Genomic DNA, 7,821 nt, shown 5'->3' with positions numbered 1-7,821 from the left:
CTGTGCAACAGCATCTCTACCAGCTCTGCTTCATCCCGACGGTGCCGTGGCAGCATGTCGGGGGGACAGGAGTCACCAGAGCACCGTTTTTGCTGGCAGGTCCCTTATGTCACCAGGCAGCAACCCAAAAAGCAGATGGCCAGGCTGTTGCAGGGGCAGCTGCGCTCCAGCCACCTCGGTTAATCGGGCAGCATTTCCCTCCGCTCCCTGCCAGACCTGCCTCCTGCCAGCGGACAAACATGGAGCAGGTCTCTGCTACTGCGCCATGCCCAGCACTCCTCAGGCCCTGCAGGGCTGCCTCCTCTTCCTCTGCCCAGCCCCAAACAGCCCATTCCCACTCACATTTGCAGCGCTGGCCCCTGCTTTTCCTCCCTTGAAGATGTGCCCCCTCTGCCCACGGCGCTTGGGCATCATTAATGCCGCCCTGCCCCATCCCGCTGCTCTCCTGCCTCTGCACACCCCAGTTTCATCCCGCAGCTGGCCCCAGCGGGAGAGGGTAACTTGGTGCTAGAGCTTATTACTCCGATGAGCCTTCAATAAAAGAAAAGGTAAGTAAATATTAGCATGAAGAGCTTCTGCAGGCACTTGCTAGCATCCAGCAGCTCTCTGGCTTTGTGGGACTTGTTCCAGCTCAGTCACATTTTAGCCAGAACCGTAACGGAGTGGATATTCCCACACCCAAAGAGAAAATGTGAAATGCCTATCATACAGCGTGCAGCACCGTTCCCACTGACTCCTGACCTTTAATCTCCAGACCTCGGAGGGTTTTTGTCTGTGCACCACTCCGCCTTCTCCATGCTGCTGTGTCTCCCTTAGCTTGCTTCTTTTTCCAAGGACCCGGACAACCTGTCTTTTCCATCCTTGTGCTGTGGAAGGAGATGTGGTTGCCTCCTTCAGGTCTGCCTTTTTGTAGTAATCGCCTCTTAGGAGAAAAGAGCAATTTCACAACATGCCATTGCCTTTGATCTTATATTTGCCTTCTTGTAAACTTATGCCATCTCAGAGCACTGGAGGATTTTACTCATGAGTGCCTTGAATATAACACATAATGTTGCATTTTTTCACTGTGTTCATAAGCATTTGCAAAACTCCTATTTTTAACACCAGCGCTGAGAAAAACCAGGTAGTTTTCTCCCCAGTTTCCTATTAAATGCCATTTCAGCATTCTCAATTTCAAGGATGCCACCCTGTAATTTTGTAGTATTAAACAGAGACCTGAGTTTGACTTTTCAGGTTTTCTGGCTTCCTTTGAACAACTTTTAAACTATTTTCCAGAAGAATTCTGGACTGTGGATGCCTTGCTACAAAACAGCTTTTCTTTTACAAATCTTTTAAAATGACAGCAATTAAATTGTGCATCCTTTTGTCATTACCTCTGTCAGTATGTAATGCCTGGCAGTTTTTCATCAGAGGTTACCTACTGGGCAGATTTATTCTCTAACATCACTATTTCTGGCCAACCATAAAATAATCAAGGATTAAAATGAAAATATTTTCCAGAATAGAAATACCACCTTCTGCCAATCATGCCTCGTGGTTGTGAAGTCTTCTGGATTAGATTTACGTACATAACATGATATCCTGGTGATCGTTCCGCCTATTCTTTGCTGTATATCTAAATCCCTTTTTTTTATTTTACGTATTTTTTAAAACATAGAATAATAACTTGTACTCTTGATTGTTGCAGTTCTCTGCATTCTGGGAAATTGGGAGTTCCTTGTATATGCTTTTATATAAATTTGCCTTCTCTTTATTTAATTTTTTTTCTTTCTATCTCTGTAAGGTCCTGCTTATTTACAGTATCAATTGTTCAAGATCTGACACGTTTGCAGTCCTGAAGGAGATACTTTTATAAACTTTGCTTTTCCAAAATTTTCTTTTAACTCTACAGCCAGTTAACACACAGCCATGGTTGGATAATTTCTGCAGTGCCTAATCTAAGGTTTACCTGCCTCCTCTAAGGTTTTTCTGCCTGCATTTGGCTCTGTCATCGTAAGCTGGGTTCAAATTAGCTGTGAACAATTTCCTGCCCAATTCTATGGTTCTAAATCTGTTTTGAATGCTTCAAAAGTACCTCTTCTCTTTACTTTCTTCCCATGAATACCATTCAAAAGTTCCATTCATTTTAGGAGTTCAATGCTCTTCAAATCTTGGAGGCAATCTACCAGGTGGCTTTTGCATCCTGATTTAGCCGAAGGCTTTAAACCCTAAGACCTCAGACATTGCAACAGCAATGCAAATATAACTACCTACCACTCCTTGCTCCTCTCTGCAACCCCCTTTGTCTCCTCTAAGAGATTAAATCCTCACCTGAAACTTTTCTGGGGCTTTGCTGTGTTCCTGGGGGTCCAGCAGAGGATGATGCTTGGTTGACCTGTGCCATCCTCTTTCCTTCCTCCTTTCTCCCCGCTTCTGGTACCAGGCAGCGTCAAAGTTTGTGACATGCACCAATCTTTCACTTGGCCATAGATGAGATCAGAAATGCTGGAGGAAAGAGCTGAAGGGTGGAGTGAGCTGCTGGTTCCCCGTTAGCTCTCCCTGCGCAGGACCCTGCGACACACGCTAAACAGGTTGAGTGAGGGTGGCTGTCCCGTGTCACGTTTCAGCACAAGCCATCCAGGGCCAGGTACCCTCACAAAGCACAAAGGGATGTAAAAACCTTCTCTTGATCTAACTCTGCCCGGAGAAAGCTCGCCACTGTGCCCCCCGTGGGGCAGGGAGGGCAGGGGCTGCAGTCCACACCTGCTTGGATGGTGGCTGGAGGCCAGTACCACTGGTAAAGATGCTGGTCTGCTCTGGGAAGGGGGGAGAGGTCTGTGGTCCCCCCAGAATGTCTATTTAACATACAGGTCAGGGATGGGGGATCTTGCGCTGCAAGGCACTGGCAGCAGCCAGGGCTCAGCCCTGGGGGTGGGGAGCCCCTGCTGCTCCCACCCTTCCTCCTGAAGGACCAGACCTGCTCCTCCACCACGCCGGGGGTGACGGGGTGAGGCGAGGAGGGACAGAGGGAGTCTGTTCTCCGTGACAGGCCACAATCACATCTATCCACGGGGTTCCTTGCTGTTCATACACCCTTCACAGAGGTTAGAAAAACTCACTGTTGGGAACAGTTCCTCCATCCCTGCTGAGCTCGGGAACATTAAGTAGGTGATAATAAGCGGTCCCTGAGCAGGAGGGTCTGCTCTCCTTTGGAAAGTGCTACTCCAGACAATTTATCATGCAGACAAAGAGGGGGAAAAGGGTTAAACACTGCCTGGCCTCCCCAGCCAGCAGTGGCTTTGGTTATCTGCAGCATGGCTGCGGGGCTACACGGTGCCGGTACATGTTCGGGGATCAAGAGTTAAGTGTTTAAATGATAAGTGATATCTTAAAAACATAAGTTTAGCAATGAATCTTTGCCGACAATACTATTCTATTAGTTAATAGGCAGAATTAACTCACTGGCCTGGGGCCAAGCCCGTCACAGCCAGAGCCAGAACAGCTGAAGCTGCTTTTCACTTGGGTTCTGCTTTTATGGGATTTGCTGCTGCAGGGAGACTCCAGTTTCTGTAAAAATATGCTCATGTTTTCCTCCTCCCAACCTGCCCTTGGAAGCTCGAGGCTCCTTGGAGCCCCAGGGATTCGGCCAGGAGCTGAAAAGCTTTCCTTTCACATGCAGGGGCATGAGCGAGGGTGATGATTTCCCACAGGGTGTCTCCCTGTGGTCCCTGAGCAGCTGCCTGCTCTCAGTGGCTCTGGACAGGCAGATTTACCGCTTTAGGTGCCACCAAGGGACTCACTCCCTGTCCCTCCCATCCAGATTAATTGCCCTCTCCCTTGATTGTCGGATTGAGCTTGGTCAAGTAGCTCTGGGGGAAGAAGCTTCTTTGGACCGCAAGAACAAGGAGCATCTCCCGGCTCCTACGGGTGCCTGGGGTGCCTTGGGTGATGCTCCCCCTCGCTCCTGGCCCTGGGATGGCTGCACTGAGCCTTGAGTCTGTGCACCACAGCTCCATATCACCCATTGCACAGATGCTGCTTCCTTCACGCTGCTTCCCTTTGTGTCTCCCTTGACTCCTGGCTGTCGCCCGCTGCACCTTTTTAACCTTGCAGAGAGTGAGAAGAAGCCAAGTCCTCCAGGTGTGATGAGCCAAGGGCTTCATGTGCAAATTAAACCTGTTCTTCCTGCACCAGGAACTGAAAATGCTACATTAAATGCGTCACCATCAAACCCGTTTTAGTGTCCCCTAGATGTCATCTCTCTTAGCTCTGTCTGCTTGGGAACAATCTTTTGATGTCAACTAACACATAGGTGCAACTGAAGTGGTGGCTCTCTTAATTTTGCACCCCCGGTGCTGCTACTTTTCCCAGACAAGGCTTTATCTAATGCTTTTCCCAACAGGATTTGAGCTCCCTACCACAGTGCTGCCCATGGCTCAGGTGTGGGCAGCAACTGCCAGTAAAACCAACACATCTTGCCTCCCAAGGTGGGACCAGCTGCCTGATGGTGGTCCCTGTGACACAGTGCTGTGGCCACTTGTCACCAGATGGCAGCAAGGAGAGCATCTGCTCACATTGTCGTGGCTGGCTGAGGATAGCAGTGAGGATGTCCATGACCATCCTCCACCGAGGCCACTACTTCTGGTACAGAATGAGTAGAAGGTGGAGCAAAGGACATCGGAGGAGACCTGCCATTGCCTATCACGGCGCAATGCTTTGTGGCACTTGAGCTGCTAGCCTGGCGACCAGAGAAGCTCAAGGGCTTCAGGACAGAAGGTGGAGGCTGGTGGCACCCCCTGCACTGCAACAGCAAGTTTGGGAGGGCAGCTGTGGGGCCTTGGCAGGCCTTCCCGTGGGTGCTGAAGGGATGCAAGAGCCATAGTAAGCCCTTCCTGGGGGCAGAGTGAAGGCCTGAGGTGGGACCAGGGCTCACGGTTCATGACTGACTCTGGAGAGCATCTTCAGGGGACAAACCAAACTCCAAGGAGTAAGTGCTCCAAGTAAAAGCTTCAAGGTCACTGCAGCAGCAATCAGACAGCATCCTGGTTTCGGCTGGGATGGAGTTAACTTTCTTCTTAGTAGCTGGGACAGTGCTGTGTTTTGGCTCTGATGTGAGAACAACCTTGATAACAAACTGATGGTTTTGCTGGGTAATGTTTCTGGTCAGACAATAAGTCTGCATAGTGCAAGGTCCCATCTCCAGCAGCAACAGTCTAACGGGATGCTCAAAGGAGCTGGAGAGAGATCACTAGCGACTGTTCCCTCCAGAAGAGTTCCACTTATTTGGACTTGTGCAAAACATTCGACACTGTCCTGCACAACATCCTCGTCTCTGCATTGGAGAGATGTGGATTTGATAGCTGGACCACTTGGTGGAGAAGGAATTGATTGGATGGGCGCACTCCAAGAGCTGCTGTCAACCGCTGTGTCCAGGTGGAGACCAGGGACGAGTGCTGTTCCTCCTCAGTCCGTACCGGCACCTGCACTGTTTGACACCTCTGTTGGTGACACGGATGGTGGGATTGAGGGCACCCTTAGCAAGTGTGCCGACGACACCAGGCTGTGCAGAGCGGTCAACATGCTGGAGGGAAGGGGTGCTATCCAGAGGGGCCTCAACAGGCTTGAGGGGTGGTCCTGAGTGACCCTCATGGAGTTCAACAAGCAGGTGCAAGGTCCTGCACGTGGGTGAGGGTGATCCCAAGCACAAATCCAGGCTGGGAGCAGATGGAGAGGGACTGGGGGGTGTTGGTGGGTGAGAAGCTCCATGTGTCCTGGCAATGCGCGCCCGCAGCCCAGCCAGCCACCCCTACCCTGGGCTGCACCCCCAGCTGCAGGGCCAGGGAGGGGGTTCTCCCCCTCTGCTCTGCTCTGGTGAGACCCCCCTGCAGCGCTGCCTCTGGCTCCGGGACCCCCAGCGTAAGGAGGACACGGACCTGCTGGAGCGAGTCCAGAGGAGGCCACGGAGCTGCTCCGAGGGCTGGAGCCCCTCTCCCGTGAGGACAGGCTGGGAGCTGGGGCTGGTCAGCCTGGAGAAGAGCTGGTTCCGGGGAGACCCCAGAGACCTGCCAGAGCCTGGAGGGGGCTTCTGAGAAAGAGGGGGACAGACTTTCCAAGGGCCTGCAGTGATAGGGCAAGGGGTAATGGTTTTAAAATAAAAGAAGGTAGATTTAGATTAGATTAGAAGAAATTTTTCACCATGAGGGTAGCAAGGCATTGGCTGCCCAGAGCAGCTGTGGGTGCCCCATCCCTGGAAGTGTTCAAGGCCAGGCTGGATGGGGCTTGGAGCAACCTCATCTAGTGGAAAGTGTCCCTGCTCATGGCAGGGGGTTGGAACTAGATGTTCTTTAAGGTCCTTTCCAACCCAGACAATTCTACGATTCTATGACCCTCTGATCCTACCACAAAGTTCCCACTGCGTCTGGCAGTGCAGCCCTGGGGAGCTGCAAGAAAATCCTGAGGGTCTGGGTGGACAACGGCAAAGAGACGGGGCTGCTGCTTGCTCTTGGGTTCTAGGCTCCCACTTTGGGGAACAGTGTGGATCCTCTGGGACACCCCTGTCTGGGGCACTGCAGGACACAACAGCAGCCCTGGCACCCAGAAGTTTTGGAATGAGAGTTGGAGGAGTTTGGGAATGGTGAGTGCTTTCTGACACCTGATGGGAAATGCTGGGTGCCCCACAGCAGCGGGGTGCGAAGGGACCGTTACAGAGCTTGGAAAGTTGGGGACCCCTGGGGTGGTGGGTAACTGCTGGCGCTGCTGGGGCTCCTTGCACTGCAGAGGAACACATGTGGAGGCAGGAGCAGCAAGACCACTGGATGTTGCTGGCTCTTCTGCCTTCTTCTGTGATGAACTGAGCACCAGTGAACCCTAACGAGGCACCGAAGACGAGAGCTTCTCCACAGGGTACGAAGCCGGGGCACAGGATTCCTCAGAGGCTGCGGCACTGCATGGCTGGCCAAGCCTACACGCCCTGGGGACCGGAGCTGCCGAAGGGGATCCGAGCCTGCAGCTAGCCACACTGGGCTGGGGAAGGCCATTTGGCTCGTGCACGTGGCCAACACCACCAGCGAGCCTCGACCTCCCCCAGAAGCACCTGTAGCTGGCAAGACATGAGTCACTTGTGGTGGGTCAGGGCAGGGAACCCAGGATGCTCAAGCTGGTGGTACAGAAGAGGGATAAGGCGGCGTGCAGTGAGCCAAGCCTGTTATCTCAGTCTTGGATGCTTTGTTGAGCCGAGGGGCTGGGGTCCATGGTGGCAGTCCAGTGGCTCTTGGGCTACAAGCCTTGCACAGCTGGCATGGAGAGTTGGGAGAAGATCCTCCAGGACACGCGTGTGCTTTCTGTGGGATGCATCTGACCCTCCTTCCCAGCCAGAAGGAACGGGGCACCGCTACGGGAGGTGAGCAGAGGCACACTGCTGGCTGCAAGGTGGCTGGATGGGGCCAGGAGGAGGGGTCAGGGTGGTGGCAGAGGGGACCTCCTGGGGCAAACAGTCCCGGTAACGGTCCTGAAGAGGGTTTGGGTGACAAGGTGCCCAGAGGGCAGGTTTTGGGGGCATTGGGTGGTGTGTGTGTGGGGGGCACAGGTGGAGCTGGGTCTCTGCTTACAGCTTCCGGTAAAGTCCTGCTTGACCGCCCTGGTGCCAGGGGAGCTTGTCACCAGCTCGCAGCCACCCCACATGGGAAACGAGGGGACCGGGGAGGGGGGGTCTGGGGGGGTCAGGGCTGCCCGGGGCCTGCCAGCCGCGGATTTTGCCTATTCCTTGGGTTTTGTTTTGGGGTTTTTTGTGTGTGTGTGTTTGTTTTTTTTTTAATTTCTGTCCCGCTGGCCCTTTCTCCGCCG

The sequence above is a fragment of the Falco rusticolus genome, chromosome 3 (assembly GCF_015220075.1).
Source record: "Falco rusticolus isolate bFalRus1 chromosome 3, bFalRus1.pri, whole genome shotgun sequence".
NCBI lineage: Eukaryota > Metazoa > Chordata > Aves > Falconiformes > Falconidae > Falco > Falco rusticolus.
This window is presented reverse-complemented; position numbering follows the sequence as displayed.